This window comes from Seriola aureovittata, chromosome 13 (genome assembly GCF_021018895.1).
Source record: "Seriola aureovittata isolate HTS-2021-v1 ecotype China chromosome 13, ASM2101889v1, whole genome shotgun sequence".
Taxonomy (NCBI): domain Eukaryota; kingdom Metazoa; phylum Chordata; class Actinopteri; order Carangiformes; family Carangidae; genus Seriola; species Seriola aureovittata.
The window spans coordinates 21,967,257-21,993,803 of record NC_079376.1 but is presented as its reverse complement, the minus strand read 5'-3'; positions in this window follow the sequence as shown (position 1 = coordinate 21,993,803).

Here is a 26,547-nt window from a genome sequence, read left to right as displayed (position 1 = left end):
TAGCTTGGCAGTAGATGAAAAGACGTGATAGAGAAAAGAGATAACACTGGTGTTGCTTTCCGCCACTGGAGACAGCTGGTTTGATGCTGAACTCGCAACGTTTCGTCTAGACTGATAAGTAAACGGCTGATAATGCTAACATTGGCTATATAGCAATGACAAACCTTATAAATAGCTCATTTACATAAAGAAGAGGCTAATGAAATGAGTTAGTCAACATTTCAACACAGGCAGCTCATCACATTTTAAAGCTCACGCACCACAACAAGGTGCAGACCATGAGTGGGACCCCAGCGGAGACCTCCGAGGCTGGAAAATGAAGCCGGCACAAAAGTACCATAAACTGCAGTTCCTGTGATGACCATTAGAGGCCGACTCCAAAAGTGTGTCAATCCCTATAGACTTCCATGTTAAGATGTCCAACTTTACAAATATGTTTAAAGCCTGGTAATAACAAAGGCAGTTTTGGTCTGTCCAGCTTATATCCTCCTTCACGACAACTAAACGGGAGTTTAATTTCTATATAACTCCCCCGTTTAAATTATTTTAAAGCTTAAAGCTATGCACAATTGAGGGCTTGGCCACTTTGAGTGACAGGCGGATGAGTGCATGCTTGCCACAAACCGGCATTCACCGAAGGCTCGGCTCTATGTGCGCCCCGGCTCACCCAGTTTTTCATTAGCTGGGAGGTGGGTGGAGTCAGGCACTGCCCACTGGGAGCAACCCACTCTGAGCTTCAAAACCACTCTTCAGAAACCTGTGGGTGACATCACGGAGAATTTATTTACAGTGGTACAATGGTGGGGGACACAGGATAAGAAAAAGAAGACAAACTCAGAGAGGACATTAATTCAGATTAAATTAAAAAAATGTGCTCAAAGAAAATGCACAGATTTAGGTCAGCCACAAAGTTCCCTTATCATGGCCACCAAGTTGCTTGTTGGGGCATCGCATGTAAGTGATGTCGGCCTTTTCTGATCCATCCATCCCTGTTATGAGAAACTATACAATGCACAGAGATCATTTCTGTTCCCTTCTCTCTGTCTGCCTCTGCATGACTTTTTAGTGCTGTGAAAGATGCCACAGCAAATCCAGGATCGACTGAGACGATGTTGTACCCAGTGCAGATGGTGTTACTTTGTGGCAGAGCTTTATGAAAATTGTCACACACGTCCTCATATGCCTTTGGGGAGTAAAAGTGCAGTGTGATGGCAAACTCTCTGAGTACTTAGATGATATTTCCCCCCTCTTGTATCTTTCTTCCTGAAGATGTGTTTTGGCACTTCATCAATTGACTCAGGCAAAGAGGCACACTGACTTGATATCAACGGCTTCTTCTTGAGTTCTTTGGTGATGTCCTTTAAAGTGCAGACTTTTTTTTTTTCTTTAAATGCCTGAAGTTTTGGCGTTGCCTTTCTCAGCTTTCCTCTGTACTTTTTTTTAAGGATTTCCTCTGTGGCTTGATTTTTTCCGTGTCAGAGACTCCAGGTTGTGGCAGTGATCCTCCTGAATGCAGCTTAGGTTTTGCATACATGTTGATGCTGCATAACCATGATCCTCATTATTGATATCCACTGTTACAGAAGTGTCAGCCTGACAGATGTCATTACTAAGTGGGATGTTCCCATTGGCATTTTCAGTTAAGACGCGCTGCTGTAATCGGCAGCAGATGTCACGCTAAAGTGGCATTTGTCAACTGGCGAATCCTCTTTATTGTCCCCTGACACTTCACAGGATAAAAGTGAGGAGCCACTTTCTCCTGTGTTGTTACCTCCCAAAATCTTACCCCTGTCAGAGAACATCTCATCTGATGAGAAAAGAAAATGGTAGAGATTTTTGTGCTCTTCAGATGACAGACCCCTAAAGAAAGACAGGAAGAGAGAGAGAACTTAAAAATGTTTATTTAAACCTGTTCTCATTCTTCTATGAATGTGAAGAAGAATACAGATTCTAATTAAAATGACTTTGAGATGTCTAGCTACATGTTGTTGACAGCAGTAATGATGAAAAAACACTGACCATTATCCAACACAATTCTTCAGCTGTGAGTCCTTGATGAAGACACACCAGGCATTTCAGTCCCCCCATTTCATGTTCACCACCCGCTGTTTCAACCTACAGGAAAATATGTGCAAACTATAAATCTAGTTATTATCACCAGTGTTTTGATGGGACGCCCTCTGATGAAAATCAAGTTGTTAACATGTCCACGGGGTGTTTTTTAACAAGACATATCATGAGCAAAATAATCAGTCAAGACCACAACTAAGTATTTCCATCTTGAACCGATGACGGTCTCATAAAAACAGATTCAGACAGCCAGGGGTTTCATACATCACAAACCTAAGGAACCAATCCTGTCAACTTGTGGGGACAGGGGGCGGGGCTAAATAAACCTTAACCCTTGTCAGCACAGAGAGAGAGAGCTGGCATTAGCACAGCCACTAACTGTGTCAGCTAAAAAACAAGGTAAATAAATAAAAGATGCTAACTACGCTAACCACTCTGATTTGTCTGCTAGTCTCTGATTCTGGTCTCAATAGACTCTGAGTCTGTTAAAGTAAGTTTCAAAATATGGCAGTAAACATAAAATAAAAAAGATCTAACAGAGGAAGGACAAAATCCGTAAGCAGACTTTAGAGGCGGTTGAGTGAGACAGAGAGAGAGAGAGTGTGTGTACGTGTGTGTGTGTGTGTGTGTGTGTTTGAATAGTCATTTTATAGTAATGTCCTTTTACAATGTCAAAAAACCCACTCAGACTTGCTAACATCTCACTTTTGTCGGAAATGTGAAAGTGTACATTGGGTATTCACTCAAACGACTCTATAGTAGTAGTAATACTAGAAATACTACTAGTAGTATTTATCATCTCCGATCAGCAGTGATACAAACACAAAACCCAGGTGAACGTGACAGTGAACGCACCTGCACATGACGTCCTGTCTGTTTCTGAGCCGGGAGTCTCTGCTTCACCTGTCAGCCACTCCGGGCCAACATTCACTGGCCGCCTCTGCTGGACACCAGTACCCTGCTGGACCTCCAGAGAGATCCCACCTTAACCGTCAGCTTCCTGTCCAACCTCCGCAGAGATCCCATCGGCCCTGTGTTCGACCCCCAGAGGGATCCCGCCTTCACCGCTGCCTACAAAAGCAGTCCAGTCTTCGCTGACACCCACCAATATCATCTGTCTGTTCTGCCCCTTGGCTGTCTGCCCGGCCGTCTGTGCTGCCTCTGAGCCATCTGCCCAAGGTGTCCTGCTCATCGGCTCTCCAACCCCCAGGCTTTCTGCACGAGATGTCCTGCTCCACCTCTGTCTTGCCTTCGGGCTGTCCGCCTGAGGTCTCCTGGGGGTGGGGGGGCTCTTCTGTTCCCCTCATCACTTTGCACTAACTTATTCCAGCCCTTTGCGTCAGTTTGTGTTTTTGTTCTTGGTAATGTTTCCCTGTGTGTCCATCCATCTGTCCTGCTTGTTCTTCCAGCCACCTGTAAGGTCTGTCATCTTTTCATTAAAAGTTACTTCACTGCATCAACCTGCCTGTGTGTGTCTGCATCTGGGTCCTCTGCCTGTGGTGCTGTTCAGCAATCGTGACAAGTGGGTTCTCTACACACAATAGCCTCATTAGAGGACATAATTTACCAAACATGCCAACATAGCTAGCAGCTATTTGGCCAGTAAGAGATTCATAATGTCACTTTTGGTACATTTTTGATTTATTGTAAAGCCATATATAGAAATCTGTTCTCTAGAGACTAGTATATAGGAACAACTATTGGTTATTAATTACTATCAGTTTCTGATCACCTTCAAAGACACCAATGTTATTAGTTTGCAGATACAATGGATGTGGCTTAGAGCTGTGGTAGACAAGAAAGTCAATGAAGATGTCAATGAAATGATGCTGTTTATGTGCTACAACCTGCCAGTCAAAGCTAGTTTGACCCAAAATGAAAAGACCAGCTGCTATGAGTCTGACTGTTGTATTTTTATCTGGTTTAATTTGTTTGGCAAGGCAAACAGATGAAGCATGAAGCTTGTTGTAATATCAGACAATGTGAGAAAATTCTAAATTCAAAATTAATTGTACTTTGCTATATTTGCTTTGAACAGTAAAAAAATTAGTTCAGATTAGCTGGAGCTCTCTATCTGAAACAGTAACAGTGTGTTTCTTACTTTAGATGTTGACATTTTTTACATAATTACAATAATACATAATGGAGTTGTGAATTCATTATTAATACACTTACAGTCAGATGTTTTATTTTGTTAGAGCTAAGAAGCACTTAATTGGAAAATTGCCCCCCGGAGTGTAATCAGTCTAACAAGGCACCTGTAGCCAACAACGTATTAGCATTCTCTGCATTTTTTACTGATTGACCTTCCCAGTGCACCTGCTTTTGATCAAGCACTAATTAAGACTCTGATTTTGATTAGTATCTGAGGCGGGGTTCCCGCAGGCCCTTCAAAAGTCTGAGAAGCCACTGATTTCATTAATCCAGTATTTAGGCCTTTATTGGTATTATGTCTTAAATCAATTAGTCAAATGTCTTCAAGTAGGATTTTATGAATCATTGCTATTTAAAACCTTGTCACACAGATCAGGATACTGGAACCGACAACACTTATTTTTTGTTTGCCACTGAGATGCTCAGAGAAGATATGGGAAAATTCAGAAAAGTGGCTATTCAAACCAAAATTTTGGGGCATCGGTGAATCCGGTACCAGGCAATGTATGAGGCACAGAGTTTTTTGTGCACAAATGTTTCAAACAAAGTGAACCACAAAGAACTGCCAAGTCAACCTGCCAACAGATGCCAGATATTTCCCAGTTCTGATCCGCCCACATCTCATTATTTCATACTTGATGAAAATAGCTATTCAGACTTTTAGTTCTCAGCCAATTGTGCCTGGCAACCTCCAGGGTTGAAAAAGGAAGCAGTCAAAAACTGCAGTGCCTCGAATGGCCACTTGAGGCTGGCCCCAAAAGCGAGTCAATCTTCTAAGACTCCCGTGTTAATATGTCCAACTTTACAGCAGAAATATACATGTTTACATTCTGGTACAGAGAAGGCTGGTCTCTATAGCTAATTTACTCGGGGGTCCATTTTTATATAACTCACCCGTTTAAATAATAATGAGGCTTAAAGTTCTGAATAATTGAAAACATGACCACTTTGAGTGGGTGAGCGTATGCTTGCCACAAACCGGCATGCACACATGCCCCACCTCTTTGCTCATTTTAGGATTTGCCAGGACTTCAGCGGGAACTGCAAGATGGCGATGGCGGAGCAGCTCGCTTCAGAAACCTATGGGTGACGTCATGGAGGCATCTTTATACACAGGCTGTGCCTTTACTGATGAGTCATGATGTTCATGTTGTTTTATGTTATGTGTTCCACTCTAGAAAGTGTTGTTTTCTCAACATTTGAAGTAGATCATCTAACTTTTTTACTTTTTCACTGGACCAAAAAAAGTCATTTTTCTGTCACAATAAACATTTGGGCAAAATTGTCCGTAACCTTAAGTAATTGATGACGCCCTTTTTCTTCAGTTTTGGTTGTTGTGAAGTAGGTCTTAAATTTCAATCAAATGGCATTTGAGTGGCATTAAAAAAGTCTTAAATAGTCTTAAATCTAATTTGCCTTAATCTGTAGGAAACCTGTAAGAGCACACCAATTGAATATTTCTAAATAAAAAAATGTGTTTTTAGTATGAGAAATGTGAAATTGTCTTATGTAGAAAATAAAGTTTTAGTATAATTGAAGATGTGGAAAATAGGATGATCTCCAGTTATAAACACATAGTGCTGATGGAACTAAGACAAATATGTTGTATGTAGTTGTCTCACAGATGGTTAATGAAGGTAATTGAGACTGAAGTTGTTTGGCTATTTGGCTGTGGGAGCAGCTCTGTAAGTGTGTAATGCTGATTATGCACTAGAAGATTATACCAATATGACTGAAAAAAAGAAATACAGAAATATTGTAATACTTAGATTCTTACTACTCAGCAAAAACATGTCAAGGTTGATCACCGGTTTGTGCGACACTAAGTACATCAGAGGGGTTCATCCTCTGTAGATCTTTTTGGACATCTCAGAGTCAATTTAGTTGTGTATTGAAATGACATTTGGGATGAATGCTGATTTTACAGAGGAGCATTAGTCATTTTGAAGAAGGTGATGTCATACATCTCCATGTGGCATTTGGAAATATTCAAATCAAAAACTGATAACAGTCGTTGGGATGTTTGCTGGCTGTCAATCAAATCTGATCAAACCCATCCCACACAGTCCTTATACCTACACCCTTTTTGTCATGAATGATGACTGATGAGTTCATTCATTTGAGTGTGTGAGAGTTACATAACATTTTTTTCACCTGTTTAACTTAAGAGGTACCGCAGATATTCAGGCCTAATGACAACGTAGAAAGTTAAGATTACTCTTTTAACCACATTTAAGTTACATCAACATTGTGTTAACCTGACCAATCAAGATGTTGTGATGGACAATTTTCTTAACCTATATTAATACAACGTATACACTTATTCACTACACTTAGACTGGGACTCATGTGACAGAGACACAAAACAAACCTCACTAGCTGAACGTTGGTTATTGGTCTTTGACTGAACACCCCCAACAGTCTATGTTTTACACATTTTACCAGCTCAGCCGGGCCAGGTACTGCTAGCATAGCAAATGCTAGCCCTACTGGCAAACAAAACGTTACCATTAACTTTTATGTACCACAAACACAGAAAGACATAAAAGCTCTGACACGTCGCTCTATCCTCCATCCTGATTAATTGGCAGGTTACTGTATGTGGTCTGATCTGTCCCACGGTCGCCCTGCCCTTAAGCATACCCCACTTTATCGTCTATTTTACTCTAATGGGCCCTTAATTTAAAAGAAATGAACATCATGCTGTATTGAAGAAGACTTGACACAAGCAATTGAGGCCATAAAGTTATTAGGAAAACATTAACCAAGTTAATAAATCAAATTAAAACAAAAACAGGATATACAATCAGACTTATTTTTACACTGAGAGTGGTTGCCCCCTGCTGGCCATTAAAAAAATGCAGGGTTAAGGCACTTCTGCATATACAGTCTATTGGTATTAATTATTTTTATTTTCATACAACACAGACTCCATGTTTCACTTGCCTTAAAATAAGAGCACCTTTAGCAGATTAGAGCTCAATACAGTTAAGCAACAGCAAGAATGACCTCAGCCAAACCTGATTTCGAGGCCAGGTGCACGAGTGCCGGTGATGATTACCTCAACAGCCTTAACGTCAGGCTATCCTCTTCACTCTAGCCACTCCAATCACCGGGCTTTCATTCTGAAGGGCCAGTGGGACGGTCTCCTAGGTCTGGGGTAACAGCGCACTCGTCAAAAAAACTGAGAGCAGGCTTTAGAGCACAGCTTCCTGGATGACTAAGCCGTGGTGGAAATCAGTGCCCCACGTTGGGCACCAACTGGGGGCCGCAGAGAACCCCTCTATTGGCTGTTAAGTGCTCTCTCCAGTGAAGGAGTGAAGGTAGATCTCAACTCCAGGATGCTGATGTGCCTGAAGCCCTGCTGGTTTTTAGTCCTGCATATGAGCCAGTGGGACCTGAACTCTAATTGGTATGCAGGTGATGCATGAGCTGAACATTACAGGGAATAAGTTGGGCTGGTTTGTGTGTGTGTGTGTGTGTGGGGAGAGAACATTGCTCAATCATACCCCAGTACATGTAGCAAGTCGGCAACGGGGAGCTTGAAAGACTGTGAGGGGAAATCAAAGAATGAAAGAAATAGCAGAAAGTCTGTTGGAATGAAAAAGGCGAGAGAGGCAGGAGATGAGAAATACATTTGCTTTTTTACTGTATACTGCATAGTTTTAAAAAGCAGGCACAAACGGGCAGCTTCGCACATTTGCATTAGCAATTCAACATTTCAACATTTCAAAACAAGCATCTGTGAAGACACTGACTGGCGATGTTGCATAATATAGGACAACAGGTAAAGTGGTATTTTGTTGTTATATATGAAAAGCCTCTCCAATACATCAAACTGATTTATTCTGTACCGTTCTACCATAAACTACATATATTTACATCCCCAGCCCAAATGTAGCTGCGATTTCAATTAATTCTAATGGAATCACTGCGACCAGAGGAGCCGCTCGAGGAGGTGAAATAAATCTGTGTGAATTATTCCACATAAAGTTCAGCTTGGTTGAACTTTGACCTGCAAATTTGCAGCATTGATTAATATCAAGCTGTCTTGAGAGTGTTGACCTTTGAGGGGACGGAGAGCCAGACAGTCCCCGATGGATAGAGCTATTGTAGCTTATTAGCTACAGTATGTTGCGCCGTTCACTTTTATTTAGCCTCTTCTGTCACAGTCTTTGTTCCACAAAAATCAGTGGTTTGGAGTCAGTTATGAGAGAGGAGTTGATGGCACAAATACATCATTTGAATAAACTGTAAAATAAACAATAGGGAGACAAAAAAGAAATGCTTTTGAAGCTACTGTGAGTGAGTTGATGATCAGCTTGCCATCTACAGCAGCATTTAGTTTGCCAACTAGCCCTGCAAGTAATAACTATCTCACCAAGCTGCCATTCTCAAATTTTTCACATGAGCCAGTGAATGTCACTCTGTAGTGTGACTGTCGCATAGGGCTCCCTAACTTACTCAGGCTATCTGCAATGTGTCTCCACAGACATGAATAGGGTATCCAGCAGTTTTAAATGTTGCAGCATGAGTGAAACATTTTTGCTTAAATCATTGAGATTTATCAATTTACTCCATAAATGTTTACTCCAACTAGTTAGTTGATGGTGGTCAAACTAAAAATGCATTACAAACTATATCCTCCAAAAAAGGCCATACAGTTGATCAGGACTGTTGTATTGGGTGTACTTCATAAACTGGCAGCTAATTGTAAATTACATTATTGTAAATATGATTCATCTTGTCTTTCAGTTAGTGTCTGTGCTGGATCATAGAAAGCAGTATAATATGATTGCAAGCCTAATTACTTAAATGAGTGGGAATGACCATGTTAATAAGCATACTAAAAATTGAATGTGGTAAACAAATGTGGGACTAGTTTGATCACAAGACATAAAATGATGCCGCTTTTCAGGCACTAGAGAAACAGATGGCCTCACACATTTATGAGTGGAAAGGGAAAGAATTGGGAGGAGATATGTGCAATCGTGCACCATGCAATTCACTTTTAAATATTACTCATGCTCCACAGGAGTGTTGGCTACCTGACGTAAGTAGGCCATGTAAATTGCGTCTGCCCCCTGGTTTTGGTATTTTTATTTTGTACACACAGTGCAAAGTATCCACATGTCAAATTCAGCTGTTCCAGTCTGGACAAAAATGAAGGGATGAATCAAACAGAAGGGCTGAATGATGCACCTGGCCCTGCTCTATACAGACACAGATGTGCCCCAAATACCTAATGTAAACATTCCAGCATCACATTATCCAGAGAAACTGTCCACAGCTTGGGATTCCTGTCAAATTTTGTCCTCTCCCTGATTCACATTCACCTCTTTCTCGCAGACACTGACAAACCTAAAAACACACGCTTAACTGACACTCATACAAGGACACATTATAACCAACTGTCACACCCACGTTGACTGCACTTCTAAAAGCTATTGCAATTATCTGCCATCAGGAGCTCGGAGCTGCTCTGAAAGCAGAGCAGGACCTTGAGGAAGTGAGCTCTTTCTGAAAAGCACAACCATGCCTCGCTGAGCTGGGCGCCAACTGTGAGTCCAACATTTTATTAACCCCTCTGCTGGTTTCAAGAAGGCCTAGCGGTGAGTTGGGTCTTCTGCTATCTGGACGGCCAGCGTTCAATTTTGCATGTAGTTGACCCTATGGAGCAGCACCAGCTGACTAACACTGCAAACCAACTATAGGGCCCGGGAAGAGAACTTGCTTGGGATGCTGTACATGTGAAGGTCCCATGTTGAAGGTTATGAGATTTCCATGTCTTTCTTTCATTATTAAAAAGCAGGTCTAGGTTCTATATTAATACTGTGAAAGTATCAAAGTGCTGAATCCATGGAGCAATGCACATAGCCTGTATTCAGAAATTGAGCCTTAAAATGAGCTGTCAGGATTTCTGTAACTTTCTGATGTCACAACCTTAGCCATGCCCCAGCACAGCCCATCATCCAACCTTTTTTTTTGCTGTTGTTTTAGCTATTAACAACACAACACCAAGCTGAGCTAGCAGCTTCAAGACAGAAAAATGTTGGGGAAAGCCGCACAATCGTTGGATGTCAGGAAACCAACATGTCATTGCTCAGCCTTCCCAAGGATAGTAATACTAGAGACAAAAAATTAATACTTAGATACTAATTGATATTAATCTATACTAAAAATTAGTATTAGTATACAGACAGGCAGGCACGGAATTATTTTGCATTATTATTTTGCCTGGCCGGCAGCACAGATTAACGTTAGCCGTTTAACTATTAGCAATTAGCCCATAACCACATTAGCCATCCGTTTATTTATCATTAAGCTAGCAGCTAGCTGCTATGGCTAATTATAAAACAATTAACATTAACAGTAAGGTTAATGTTGTTTTTTTTTTTGCAGTACCTCAGAAAACCTAAAAATAGTGTTGTCATTGATGTTATTGTTTGTATTGTTCTATCTTTGTCTAAAAAAGCGTTAGGGTCATTTTTTCTCCCTGTGGTATCAAAAATGGTATCGAGTATCGAGTATTTTCTTGGGTATCGGTATCGGGTTTGAAATTCTAGTATTGTGATAACCCTAACTGAGATGTAAAAAAGTATAAAATATGGGACCTTTAATAAAAGTGAAAAACACACTGCACTCTGTCAGACTGCTGATGTGTGCAATACTTTATATGATACATAGGCAAAATGTGCAAGTTTCCTTATATTTAGAGGTCCTTGAAGAAACAGAAATGGCCATTCAGGTTTTCTAAAGCCCCCATCCACTCAAAAATGTGTTTTGCTTGTCACGTCACTTGGCTGTTTGACCTTCTCTGAGCAGAATGAAAGTGTGTGCAGAGTATGACACTAGAAGGCTATTTTCACATTCATCTGCTGAAGTAGAAAGTTTCTCTGTTCTCACCTTAAATCTGAGTTTGACATGTACCATGTACATCACAACTATATCATGGTCCAGTACGCAACAAACACCGGTATGTAAAAGTAAAAGCAAAAAGCTTCAACATCCATGAAACATCACATTGTTTAAAGCTAAAAAAAATAAAGAACAAAGTTAAGAAGGGGGAAATACAATTCTATTTTCTCTTGTATTATTATTTTTTTAATCATACACTAAAATATAACTTTGGCAGCATTTGTATGAGAACCTCAACCTGTCCAGGAAAAAAAAAAAAAACATAAGCTAACTGAAGGCATAATTATTCATCATTTAATGAAATGAGAGAGAACCACGGTGAAGTGCTGTGAGCCAGAAAAGCAAAACAATGATCTGAAAGATGCTAAAAAGCTTTGTAGAGCCAAGGGGAATTGCATCGATTACCAAAGATGTCACTGTGAGTGACTGTGAGTGAGTGTTTAAAGTTTCATAAACACACTCATTTCATGCAGTGGTAATATAATACACAAATATACAGCAGATAAATGCAGCTTTGATATAAAGCTATATAGGAAAAAATAATTAGGATCAAAACAATGGACAGGCTCTTTTTTCCTCCTCGCATTCAACCTTTTTCTGTGACTAAGTGGGTCAAAGCACATGTGTATTACAGATGACATCAGCATCAGCGTTTTGTGCCTCGTTAATTATTTTAGCAGTATGAAGAATGGCTGACAGGGTGTTGGGTTAATACTTTTCATGCTTACTGTTTCCCTGCAGTAAAGCTTTGAAACCAGGGGGATGCTAAAGATCAGCAACATCATTTTTATTTATTATCTCACCACCCTCCTCCCATCCACCCTGCCACCCACCTGCAGCGGTACACATGCAGCATTCTCACCCGTAACCAATTCTGACGATTTGTCAGCCATGCGCAGCCAAGTGAGATCTAATCTGCTGTATCGGACAGCTGACAACGGTGACTAAGTGCTCAAACATTTGGTATCGACTGTTTCCCCAGGGCAGCCACCGCTGATGGACTGAAAAAGGTAACAATGTCATCCTCCAGGGAGAACAACCCAGGTCCAAAGCCCCCGTATTCCAACCCACCCACTGCCTTTGGTCACACAGCATGACTGGTGAGTCAGAGCGGGGCTCACACAAAGTGGGCGTCACGTCAGTTGCCACGTTGCCCACTTGATCTTTTCAGGATACTTAATTAGCATAGCAGTGTAATCCCTGCCGGGGATTTCCACTGATTATGTGTGTGTTTGTGTGTGTGTGTGTGTGTGTGTGTGTGTGTGTGTGTGTGTATGTGTGTGTGTCTGCTAAATACAGAGCCACAGAAGCTAAAGAAAAAAGGTAGAAAGAGACAGAAAAGGGATCTTCATTCTTCTATTCTTCAGCAGTGAGATGCTGTTTTTACATCCTAAATGAACAGATTTTTCACACATTCTGCAGCTACCCTTTAGACTAAGAGCACAATTGCCCACACTAACCTGAAAATATATATTTCATTTGGCTGCTAGGTGGCAGTGCAGCACGGGACCTGCCTGTGTATGTGTGTGTGTATGTGTGTATGTGTGTGTGTATGTGTTTGAGTGTGTGTGTGTGTGTGTGTGTGTGTGAGTGTGCAGCCTGTTCAGCTGAGAGGACACTGCTCTCCCTGGCCAGTACAAACCAGATTAGGGGGATAATCCTGATTTAACAGACCTTATTATCTTTTATTTAGGAGTATCCGTCTCCACTGAGTTCATGTCTCATGAGACTGATGCATATCTAATTTGATTAGAGAACCTTAAAGTCTCACTGCCTTTGGGAACCTGCTGAAACTATAGGTGCCTCCACCTTTGGGAACATGTATAATAGTGTTTTTTTTTGTTTTGTTTTGTTTTTTTAAGGACGTGTCAGTTTTGGAGCAAGAGAGCCACTTTTTATCCAAATGATTTAATTACTATAATCCACTTCTCCCTGGTACTCACACTCTGAGGATGGACGGGGATGGATGCTTTGATGGTGCTGATTGCAATGTAATTGAGAACAAATTGATTTTCCTCACCTTACATTACACTGTATTGATTGACCACAATTTTGTTGGAGGTCTCAAGGAAATCAAAGTGATCGGTAACCAGGGGTAATCTCACGCCGTTGATTCTTATATTAACACAGAACGTCCGTCTGTAAGAGGAAATCTCCATCTGACTGCTGCTAAAGCTTGCGCACTCCAAAAGGCGCATGAAAAGATAATACTGAAGTCATCAGGAGCCAGCTCACTCCGGATGACATTCTCACTTGGCATATGTCTGAGTACATTTTGCATGAGGCAAAACAGATTGAAGTGTCTCATCCTCTGTCATCGCCAGCTGAAATGTATACCTTTATTTCAAAGAGTGCTTGTTCCGCAGAGTCGTGACACAAAATTGCATCATTTTTACAAGGCCTTGCTAATGCAAAAGAAATTGCAACCGTCCCTCACAAGTAAATATGCATCCCACATTTACTTGTCATCGCATCCAATCTTCTTGACAAGTGGTTCAAATATGACCACCCAATCCACTACAGAGGGGAATAAATCTGCCCCTGTCTCTATCTGTCTTCAAACAGGGGGCTTCCTCCATTTTGACGCCGACACTCATGGTCAGTTGTGCCTGTTTATGGTCACTAACCCGCTGCTACTACATTCTGTAGTATAGCCTATGGAGGACTTTATGGACAAGAACACTCATAACTCAGGTTGCTGGTGCTTCACGGGCTGTAATCTGTTACCACTTAATCCATCTCCTCTATGGAGCCCCGCAGGTGACCTGCAGATAAATCGCGTGTGGAGCCTTGTGAATGTCTCCAAGGACAAAATTAGATCGGTATGTACCTGTCAGCCTCATGAAATATGGAATGGTCCAATTCTTACTTGCACTGGGCTAAGACAGGGGCTTACCTTATCCTGAAACCCTCAAGGATAGTTGTGCATACCAGTCAATGAAATCAACATCCTTCTGGCTTCCAGTGCTTTGAAGATGACTTGCCATATGTAGGCTCTCTAATCAGCTAAGCTCGTCTTGTCATTACTGAGCACACAATACCGGCAGCCCTGACAACAAATGCTAATATCTGCATGTCAATTCACTCCGAGGAGTAGACATTTGAATATAGCAGCAGGAAACTGTGGACACAGAGCAGCGCTGCTGGCGCTCATCCCAGGTGTACATAGCCGCAGGCAGTCTCTGCTAGAGGCAAGTGGTGTTTCTTTGCTTTAAACCACTCCATACTGAGGCCTGCACACTGATTCACTGCAGTATGATTTGGCATGCTGTTGTGTATACCGCGATCAGCAAACAGTGCGGTGAGTTGCACTCCTTTTGATGCCTGTCTTCTCACGTCTCCCTCCCTCTGTCTCTCTGCTGAGAGCTGCACAGCTCAGGAGGAGTAGGAGGAGGAGGCAAGCATTGCTGGTTGAAGTCAATATGTCTGTGCATCCATCCACATGTCAGGGAAGTCATTACCATTGGAAACCCGTGAAGCAGCCAGGCTTTGGGGAAGACTACCCGCTTTCTATCCACGTCGGTGCAGAGCAGCATCAGCTGGGATTCGGGGGACGCCTGTGAACTCGAGCCACCAGCTCAGCAGAGACAACAGCTGACTCCCATCCTGGAGACAGGAATGTAATGAGATGGTTTACTGTACCATCGCATGACTGCCATTAGCACTGAGTATACAAAGTGTCACAAAAACCGAGGGATACAGTCCATTCTCTGATGAGGAAAAATGGAGAACCCCTTGGTGCACCTATGAACTTGGAATTAATAGAACACCCAGTAGCTAATGAAATATATATTTCCTGTACCTAACAATGATACTGTGGGCTGCTGCTAGAACGGCGAAACCACTGAACCAAGAATGAATAAATTATACAGATTATTTCCATTTGAAACAGTGAACAGATCTAATTAAATTACTACAATAGTGTTTTTAGTCATGCCCCCACAGCTGATTACTCACCACCAACAAAACCTTTTTTTTCATTATAAACACTGTGGCTTTTTGTTCTAAATGTGGCCAATTATCCATATAAACAAGACCCAGAGATATCAAAAATAAAGAGGTTATTTGTAATGCTTAAAATATAACTTTTATCCTTTGATTATGTAGTGCCCAGAGGATTCCAATGGAAGGCTCAAAAAGAAAGAAAATGCAATAAACAGACAAATCAATAACAATAGCTGGTGAGAAATATGCAGGCTGGCAGCAGATTCGGTTTAATGAAATGCAGCCAGACCTCATGACTTAACTTAAGCTGAGAGTAGGCGGTGCTGAAGGTATTGAGAGGTTCTTGGCCCTATATCGGCATGGTTTTGAATACTTTGGCAGGTGTTCATATAACTGTGTGGGTAGATTTTGTCACTGCGATAGCGTCACAACTGCGCGGTCACAGACTGACGGCACAGTCGATGAGCACCCCATTGCAAGATGGTCTCCAGTTTAAATCTACTCTGTAAATCAGACTAACAGGCACTTCTCTACCCTCAGTAACATGGGTGTCCAAATGGGTAAGTTTTGACAGTTTTTTTTTTGTGTCGTTTTTCTTCAGGAAGTGCTAAATCTTCACTCAACACCTGCTGAAGCGTGAAAGGTTTCACTGTGGGGTTAGTATAGAGAAATTCCAAAAGGAGGTATTTGTTATAAAATGTAGATTAATGAATACGCTGTCACTACACAAAAACTGCTCCGCACCACTGCACACTCAGCAAGCGAGGGTGACTCAAACGGCACAATAAAGCATTCAATCCAAATAGAGAACTTTTAAACAAGCACATTAAAATACAAAAACCACCATGCCTAGAACGGCCCTCAGTAGAGCGCAGACCTCTGCCAAGGCCAAACAATCCTACACACGTCTTTTGTTCTCAAGTATAGATTTACTTTTTCATTGTCTTTAAAGGAGCTTTTTAACAATTCACTAGCCTTACAGTTTTTAACATGCCGTTCCCCACCCATTGCTAAAGAAACCTAAATTGAACTAATTTTAAGTGATAAGTCGTGCCATATCAGTTCAATGGTACGCTATAATTTGAATATTTTCACTGCTTTATCTTGCCGTCAAAAAGCCCTTTACGAATCAAACAGCAGATCTGCGGCGTAAAAGACAGCCAAAGCAAAATGGCTGATCTGTTGATGGCGCTAGATGACAAGTTATAGGATCACCAAAGCCAACAGAATTTAACCTGAGGTGAACATGAATGTGTTTAGCAAATTTCTTGACAATCCATCCAATGACTTCACGAAAAACTTCTAATTTCAATCTCATGATAGCTCTATAGGAGAAGTGAGGGGGTCATCACAGCCAGTAGGATTCATCCTCTGGCAACCAAGAATGTTCAAAATGTTGTAGCAATTCATTCAAGTAGATGTTGAGATAAATCACAGGACAAATGAAAACTCTTGACATGCCGGTGGCGCCATAGAAAACGTCAGCGCATCACCAAAGTCACTGGATTTGTCCGGTGGGAATGACTATTCATATGAAACAAAATGTTTTAGTCACTCACCAAATATCATGTGTCTTAAAAATGCTCCATTCAAATGAAGTCTTAAAATCACACTTTTCAACATATCTGCCTAGCAAAACATACATTAAAAAGAGGCTGGGCTCAGCTGCTGTCTCTCAGGTGTCTAAAGTGAGTTCTCTGCCATGGGTTGTAGTCCCCCTAGTTTCCCTGTTACATTCCACTCCATGTAAAACAACTTTCAGTTCAAATTAACCACAACTTCTGCATCAAATTTCATTAAACAAAGCAAAAGAAAGAATCTAAAGGAGAGGAGAGTCAAACAGTCAGCTTAAAAGAGATCATTGTTTATTCTATTCATTTACACCCATTCATGTTGTACATTAGATAAATTATTGTCAGTTGCTGTTAACAGTAACAATGTGCTGCCAGAATGATGTTTGATGCCCTTGTGTTGATTGCACAGCTATGAACTTTTTTTTTTTTTAATGATGCTCTTTCATGTTGCTCTTTACTTTATCCTTTTCTTAAAACAAAAAAAAACAAGCTCAAGTTGAAAATTTAATTGCTTTCTGTACCTTTTTTCTCACCTCTTTGAAAATGCTTTCATATTAGAATTGTACAACAGTTTCCACCGCGCGGGCAGTCAGAGGGAATTGTTTTCCCCAGAACTGGTTTTGATTCCCTGAAATGTGTCCCCAACCAGGGATGAAGTGGCAAATTGATATTCTTGGACAAAAACAAGCCATTAATGGAAGAACTCACTCCTGAGACACTGACAGTTGCAACAGAGGAGGGCAATGAGTTATTATTCTCTTCTGGATGATACTAACAGATGGGTTATAGAAGTGAGCGAGCCTCTGCACTCAAGAGTCCAACATAATGTGTGGCCTTTATGACAGCAATAACAGGAAGTTCTGATAAATATTGCTAGTAAAAGTAAAAATGAAATTATTTCTTTTAGCCAAGAGAAACTGTGTAAATGTTGTGAAAACCCATGCCGTGCAAATCCTTTGAGGCATGATGCTGGTTTCCTCTCAGTCACTAGGTCTTTGGTGGCTATTTTAGAATTTACAAACACACGACTTAACGTTCCACTTACCATAAGTTCATGAATAAGTCAGTGAAAGGTTTTGTGGAAGATAAGCCTATACTGTGCGTTCGAAAAATTCTCACGTCACAGAATATCTCTGTGAATTTCTTCCTCTCCAGAACCAGAGCCAGAGGTGTGATGCTGTCGATGCGATCGAGGGGAAATCTGTAAAAAGCCGGTGGGCTAGCTTTTCCACTGCTCCACTGCACAAGCCACGGCCCTACACTAGGTCTAAATGCACACTACAGGGAATTGCTCTTGCTGACATCTAAACTAGTTTTAGAGCCATTAGGAGAGATTTGACCTTAGGAAATCTAAATGTCACTGGGGAACGCTAAGTGCTCCAGGCACAACAGAGGTCACTGCGGGCAATACAACCCAATGAAATTATCTGAAAAACTCAAAAGCACTTTATTTGTGTGTCAGCTGGTATCGGACTTAACAATTTACCCTGACCTTGACATTGATTCCGATCCTGTTGGGAGAGTTAAAACTTCTAAAGCAACTAGCATGCTTTATAGAGTTGGCTGATTTGTTTTCTGTGTATAAGTACACAAGCATTGTCTGTACATAGCATTAGGGTTAGCTAGCTCTTTTACATTAAATTTATCAATTTGTTTTGATGCCCAGCCTAATTGAAGACTTCTGGATTACCATCCACTTCTCTGATGTCTTTAACGATTCAGATAAGTCTGGTGTTACTAATTACAGTTTCTGCCAGTTGGAGAAAATTTACCAAGTCAAGCTTTATAGGCAGGATAAACAATGTGGATATAAGTAATGGTAAAAAGAGTGAGAGAGATCAATGCAGCCGTATAGGTTGTTGTGAGTTGACATTTTTGGAAATGATGACATTAATCAATCAGGTGGTGTAACCGAAATCAAGAGAGAGCTGAGCTTTCTCTGCCGATGCCTGGCCAGACCGTCACCCACCTGTCTCTCATTCCCCACTCATCCCATCTTCCCACAGTCATTTGCCAGATTGCTGTATCATTCGTGTTCTGCATGTTGAGGACTTTGTTCTTGCCACCCTGTGACCTGTTTTCTCCATGTGGCTGCCTGCTCTGCAAGTGTGCACTATCACCATCTCTTCCATTCAAATCACTGAACTGTTCCTGCCTGCCTGGTCTGTGTCTGCATCTGGGTCCAACCTTCCTGTTGCATACATACAAACTGTGACAAGCGAGCATGAATCAGTTATAAAGCAAAAGGTGGCTGTGATGAGTTGAACTGCTGAAGGGGCAGAGGATAGTTTACAATATCTCTGTAATCAAGAATTCAAACTGAATGGTTTTAAACAGACTTTAATTCTATTCAGAGTATCTGTTTTTTATCTATCCAAGTTTTAATGTTGAATATGAATCTTGAATGTCAATGTCAATGACACTCTGCGGTCGAGCCAAAGTTCCTAGTTGTATGATGCAGCAATAATCACAAGGTTTCCATTCAAAGCTTTAATGACAGCATCGCCAGATATATGGAAGATTTAAAATATCGAGATAAAAATATCATACAGAGTGAAATCACACCTACATATTGTTATATATCAACTTGGACTCAAAGATGAACTGATAACAATTTGGTGGTCAAAGGTCAAAGGTCAGCTTCCCTGTGACATCATAACGTTCTGCAGAACCCCATCTGGCTATTATTCAACGCTGTAGCTCAGGAAGGGGAGATTGTGACAATATTTCCTGCGACTTGGCTGGTTGGTAGAGGCGTACAACCGTGAGGAGGGAATTCTAGTTCATTTTAGCACTAACAATGTGTTTCCATTTTCAAAAAGAAAACGCTCTCCTTGTCATCCTCATGAAAACTGTGGAGCGGGAATACATTGAGCAGTGACCCTGATTTTCAGTAAAAAGGGTAACTGTTAAAATTGGATGGATATATAAATTGGTACTAACAGGTTAGGGAAAAGCAAATCAATCTTTACCGCCTTCCAAACAGAAATCAGCCAACATGAATATCATGTTACAATTTGAAATTTGATAATCAGGCTAGTGAACCCACTAGTACCAATGGAAACTAGCATATTTACAGTGGAGTACAAGAACTTTAAATGACCAAAATGTGCCAATTGTGGTCCATTTCAACGCGATCATCTTCACTGGTTCCTCAGAAATAGCTCAGAGACTGTGGTTTCGGACAGGATGTGGCACATAAAGTCAGGACTTACTTGACTGGAGGGTTCAAAAATAGGTGAGACTGCAAAATGGGTACTGATGGTGCTGTGAAGGATCACTCAACTCCTCTAACCTGCACTTCACAAGGAAGTGGAGGAGGATGAATAGGGTGGACATATTGTTATCCCGGGCATCAGGCCATTAGCTTGACTCTTTGGCTGGAGAGAGAAAGCCGATGTTGCTGCAAACAGACACACAAACTTACATCTGATTCATGTTCCTGTTGCTAGTTAGCACGGTAGAGATCACGACATCCATGTGTTCAAATGTGCTGCTCAAATGAACCAAACACTATAAACTGTTTGCTTGACGAGCTGCATTATTTAATGTTAATTGCTGCTGCTGAGTCATTTATGATATAAAAGAAGCTGTCCTGTTTCGAACTATTGGACAGCATCTTTTAGCACATGGTCTATGAATATTAAATGTGGAAGTAGATTCAAGCAGTGAATATTTGTATAAGAAGCAATCTTTGAAGTCATTCCAGAAACACAACAGGGAGCTGGAACACATGGCTCCTTAAACAAAGAGAAGAGTAGAGACTATAATATTTCTTCTACTTTGTAAGCTGTTCACATCTGTAGTTCTTTCTTTCTCTTTCTTTTTATCCTAGTTGGATGAAGTTGAAACAAATCTTAAGTCAACATGAATTCAATCGTTTATTCACTCTCCTCTGGGAACTGGGAGAAGAGAAGCTGTATGCCTGCATTAACATTGCAAATGCCTCTGCGCGGATTCGCTCATGATCTGCATGCACGTCTCGCACTACGTTCACAATGTTCTTAAATAAATAAACAAAACGTGTGAGGCTTAAGCTGCCCGCGAGATAGTCATGAATATTTGATTCAATCACCTTTTAAAATGCAGATAGCCGTGACCTTTGACCGTGACTCTGTGTTGAGGAGCATGGAAGGCAGCGATTTACTTTGGCCTGATGTGCTGCTGCCTTATGATACGGTGTGGTTTACTATGTACGGTGGTTCACAAATCTTCACGGTGCTAAAAGGTACAGAGTGCTTCCATAGCAAGGGCACATACAGATGCCTCTGTCCTGAGCTCAGAGTGCTGCCATCAATACGGCTGCTCATCGTACCAGTACTTCAAATGGCCTGGTAGAAACAACAACAAAGAAACTAGTGTGATATTCTGCTTTCCTATGCTGCCCTGCTCGGCTTCCTTCCCTCATCTGGCCACAAACCACTGCTGAGCACACTGGATATTTCTGTTGAAGTTTCCACCAACTTTTACTGCTTACCCTCTTTCAGTATTCATCAAAAACTATTTTTTTTTTAAATTTTATTCAGCATAAAACTTTCACTTGAGCTTTGATCAAAACACACCTGGGGATGATTGAGAGTTTTGGAAAAAAAATTTGGGGGGAGTGAAATTTCTGGTTTTGGTGTGAATCTTCATAAATCAGCTTAGCAGTGCACTCCGGTTAACAGTTTTGGACTCAAGATGGACAGTTGAAATATAAGGATCAACAGTGCTAACAGTGTTAGCAGGACAAGTTTGAGTTGAATTGAGTTTTAATTGTGGCACAAAGCCCATGTTACACTAATCAAAAAACCTGCAAGGACCTGCTAAGATCAGGCTTATGTCAGCAACAGAAAAAGGAACAATCAGCTTTCACTCCTGGGTGGAATTACTCTGCAGTAGATGTGGGTATTTATTAGCTCTGGGTCCAATTTGCAGTGATGTAAACACAACATCCAGGTGAACTCGCTAATTTTCACTAATTAATTGTCTGTCAGAGCACAGAGACTATAAACACATCTGTCACCTGGCCAGCATGGTGCTTAACCACTGCAGCTACACTTTGCTCAGGGATGAAAGAGTGAGCTGCAGCCTTGAAATAAGTTTCAAAAACACACAATCACTGATCGAAGAGTCTCACACGGAGGTTCTGACACTTTTACAAGAGATTAAACCTGGGGATGAGACGCTACAGATCAGTTTTACCAATTCGCTCTTTCTCCCCTGCGTCTGTGTGTGTGTGCTCTGCAAGTGCACTTGATGAAAGGTTGTATGTGTCCTCTCCAAACAGAAAGATAAACTCGGCTGGCAGTGTAAAAGTCAATTGCTTTTTTTGTAGTGTGTTTACCCACATTTAAAGGTCCCAAATTGCATAAAGTGAGATTTCCATGTGTTTTTTGATTATAAAGCAGGTCTAGGTTCTATATTTATACTGTGAAAGTATCAAAGCGCTCAGTCCACAGAGAAACGCACACAGTGTGTATTGAGATACTGAGCATTAAAACCAGCCGTCAGGACTTCTGTGACTTTGTTATGTCACAACAAAGCAGTCACCGCTCTCAGCCACGCCACCATGCCATCCCACCTTCCAACCTTGAATGATTTGGCTTCTCTGAGTGTTTACATCAAGTCTGCTTATTCAATCACTGGGAAAACAGTCAGACAATAAAAAGAGATGCTCAGAGCCTCCTCTCTTCTGATCGGCTCACTGACCTGTTGTTACTAGAGTTCCGGAGAGAAGCCTGAGAGAGGAGATCTAAAACTACATTGAGATGGTTTTTGGTTCTTAAAACCACAAATATATCTTCTTATGGATCAATATTGGACCTTTAAAAAATGGCTTATACCTGCCTATTTTGGTGTAAAAAGGGTATTATAGGGCTAATGGTAAAACTCTGTCCCTAATGAAACAAACATCATTAAAATTTTCTTAGTATTATTATTAGTTTTATTTTATTATTAGTGTTGTTTTGACATCTTTATACCACCATGTTAACCTCTTACAGTCTTATAATGTATGCAATAGCTGTATAGTTAACAAAGGACACTAATAAATTGTACTCTAGTGTTGAGAGATTATGTGAGCTGATTTTGCTGTAGGCCCACAAACTGTACTACAGTACTACTGTATTGTACATGCCTTGGATTTCATTTTCCCTTTGTTAACAGTGTGGTATAAACTGCACAAACCACATCCTAATCAGACTGCAAAAACAAACAGAAATACTAATTTTTCCTCTTTAGCCTTCATACACAACTCTGCACTGAGGCAGAGATGAAAAAAAACAACCTCCATAACCTCCATCTACAATCTCTATGCAGATGGTGAGGAGGGGAAGAAAAGAACACTGTTACCTTCCCATCATATTCTCTTGAGTTTACAGTATTCTTTTCATTGCTTATGCATGAAACCTGAATAAAAGGAATATTTTGGGGCGGTGTCAGTTTTTCTATGACAGTAGTTAGTTGTACTATTATGGAACATGCTGAGTGGGAGCAAAACAACATTGAATAATTGATTGCCACTAAAAGACGTGGGCATGGCTATGCATTATTCAAATTGATACTTATTACTGTCTCTACTTTCCTACGGTAAATAAAACAGGAGAGAGGGGGGATGAAAAAAAAAGGTGCTCATGTTTCGATTTGTTGTTCAGCAATTTTAGGCAGGAGGATGGAGCTACTGTTTCCTTATTTCTTCCTCCCCCTTTTGCTGTCCCCTGTATTGACAGAGTTGGATTCAATGTCCAATTCTTGCTCCCGAAAGCAGAATGGATGGCCGTACCACAGATCTGACATCTGTTCAAGAAATATGTCCAGGAAATAGCCTCGGAAATTAGAACTGCATGAAATGACAAAGGTGTAAATAATACAAGGTAAATTACACCAGGAAAAGAGAACACAGACACACTACAGTGTGTGTTGGTTAATGAAACCACAACAGATGCTTTACTGTGTGTCATATTGTTCTCCATGGGATTTAAAAGCCACTTTAACAAAAAGGACTAAGGCATCTGTCTCTTCAGGAGGCTTAATGTCACTGTCAAACAAATGGCAACCTCCAAGGCTGAAAAATGAAGCCATTCATGGAAGTGGCAAGAACTGCACTTCATCGAATGACCACTTGAGGCTGGCTCCAAAAGTGAGTCAATCCCCATATATTTCCTTTTTACAGCAGAAATAAACCATTTTACAGCTTGGTACAAAAAACTGTTTTGGTATCTATAGCTAATTCCCCACTCCATGACAACTGTGAAGAGGGTGATTTTTTATATAATTCACTCATTAAAATTTTATTAAGGTTTAGCTGAATTTCCCCTAGAGGGGTAAAGAAAGTATCTATCTATCTATCTATCTATCTATCTATCTATCTATCTATCTATCTATCTATCTATCTATCTATCATCTATCTATCTATCTAAAGTTATGCATAATTGAGGGCGTTGCTGCTTTGAGTGACAAGTGGGTTCTGTCTGAATGTGACCTCTCAGCCAAGTGGTGTCGGTAACTTTTAGAGGATATTCTATGCAAGTGTTGGACTAATGATATGTTTTACGGTGCGGTTAACTGACTAACAGAATGTGAGGAGGTCTGTGCTCCTCTCTTTTTAGGTGAGTGAAATTCTATTATTATTCTATTCACATGTTAGCACTAATTAGCAGGTATCGGTTTCTGCGCTCACCACACCTGGCTTGTTTGCTTAGCTCATTGAATAGCCAACACATTTTTAGCCTTGGGTAAGCCAACAGGAGTGTATGCTTTAAAACGGCAGTGCACTGAAGTCTCAACTCTCTACTTCCATCTTTATAAACATCATGGAGGCTACATCCATCTTTATAAACAGTCTATGCTATCAAAGCATTTCATTTAGGCTTTTATGTAATGATGAGCATGATTTTTCAGTCTTTGTTTCCTTGGTATTTCCTCTTGTATTAAATGCTTCTTCGTCGTTCTCTATCTCAGAGCAAAACTTGTAAAAGCAAATACTATGTTGCACAGAATTAGACATTATTATAGCCCTGAGCCATATTTTGTCTTTGAAATTAGAGGTCAATGGTAAAGCGAATCATTGAAGCATAAGAGGAAATCCTGAGAACAAATTGAGGTGTTAGATTTCTGACAAGAGGGCAGATCTCAGAGCAGCTCATGGGCTGTTTATGGTTGAATGGCTGCATCTATCACCTTTATCCATCCTCAGTGCTTTTCAACAATGCATTTTGGGAAACATGAAAAAAAAACTCTCAGAAACCAAGCTGCTACACATCTACAACATTGTCTGAGGCAGGCTCACATCTGCTGTATCTGCTGTGTACAACATGCATTACAATTCAACTGGTTCTAGCTGACTGGAAGTGCAGAGGGAAAAGAGAGGTCAGTGGTTTGATTTTAGATATGTCTCTGTCTGTTTTTTGTCCTCAGTTGTCATGACAGTGTGAGGGAAATAAATTGTTCTGCTCCCAAATTATTCAAGTTCTTGGAGACGTTGTTTTCTTTGTCCCAGCAGATGAACAGCAGGGGAAACTGTATAATCCATGTGAAATAGGAAATACTTGAAATTTCAATCACCAGCATCTCGTCCTTCACAAACTGATAACTTTCCATCACCTATACTTTTACCAGCTGATGTGACAAGGAAAGAGGGGGGGAGAAAGTCAATAATAAATCATTTTAAAAGTCTGTCCCACTTTGGTGTAGGCTATGCATGCACTACACTGTTAAATAAACCAATAGTCGCACTGCAATATAAACCTGATATTAAGAGGGGACGCTCTGCTGGGGGCTGACACTTGCTCGCACAGCATTAATCATACAGACATACATAACCAGATTATACTACTTGTGAAAAAGGCCATGCCTCTGTGTGTGTTTTCTTCCCATATCTCCTGTACCTGACCATGCTCTGCATATGTGAACTGAACGCATCAGTGAGTGAGATGAGCGGCTGACGGACCACGGTGTCTTTCGCTCCGCGGTGTGAATCCATTGAAATGTGTGTATTCAGTCACGTGTGATTTCTGAGTTAATGTTGTTTCTTGCATGATGTGATTCAGAACTAGCAGCTAGCTTGTAATAGCAGGTGACTGTGTGTTGCTGTATTCTGAAAGCTACTTTTTCTGCACAATGTGGCCTGTATTTTCTGTTTACCGTGGAATGCTTGTTAAGTAGTGACTGTAACAGTGACAGGCATTCATATGTTGAGCAGTTTACATTCTTATTAAGTATTTGTGAAGTGCTACTTGCTACCTTATTGTGGTCATTACCAGCCATCTCTCTCGCTCCACCACACACACCTTATTATAAAGGAGCCAGGCCACTTGTATAACATTTAGTGAATACTACATGTAATGTAAATAGTAGTTTACGGTAGTAAGACTGGGGCTTGCTGGATAGAATACTAACTTAAAACGACATGATAGAAATAGAAGCAAAACAAGAGGGTTCCCACCTCTGGAGACAGCTTTTGAATAAAGGAAGTTTGATGTTGAATTTGCAATGTATCTTCTAGACTGGTAAGTAAATAGCTGTTAATGCTAATGCAAAAACAAAAGCATAAGCAAAAACAAACTTACAAATTGCTCCTTTAAAGTACTGAGCTGTTGCTTGAAAACTTAAGTATTTTCTTGATGCTGAGTTATAAAAAAGTAAAAATCTTGTCCACAACAGAGGTGACATCAGAAAATGAAAGGGAAACATTTTAAGGAAAGGCTGCTGGGCAGGTTGTGTGTATGTTTTTTTTTTAAATGCAGAGCTAATCATCTGTCAAACATATCAAATTGCTTTATTAATTTTAATTCAAGCCTATTTCAGATTAAGTGTGTACTGTAAACTGGGCAATGTAAATCAAATTAAGATAAATACTGGGCCATAAACCGTGGTCAGGACGTTGACAAATGGCAGTGAGGTAGTA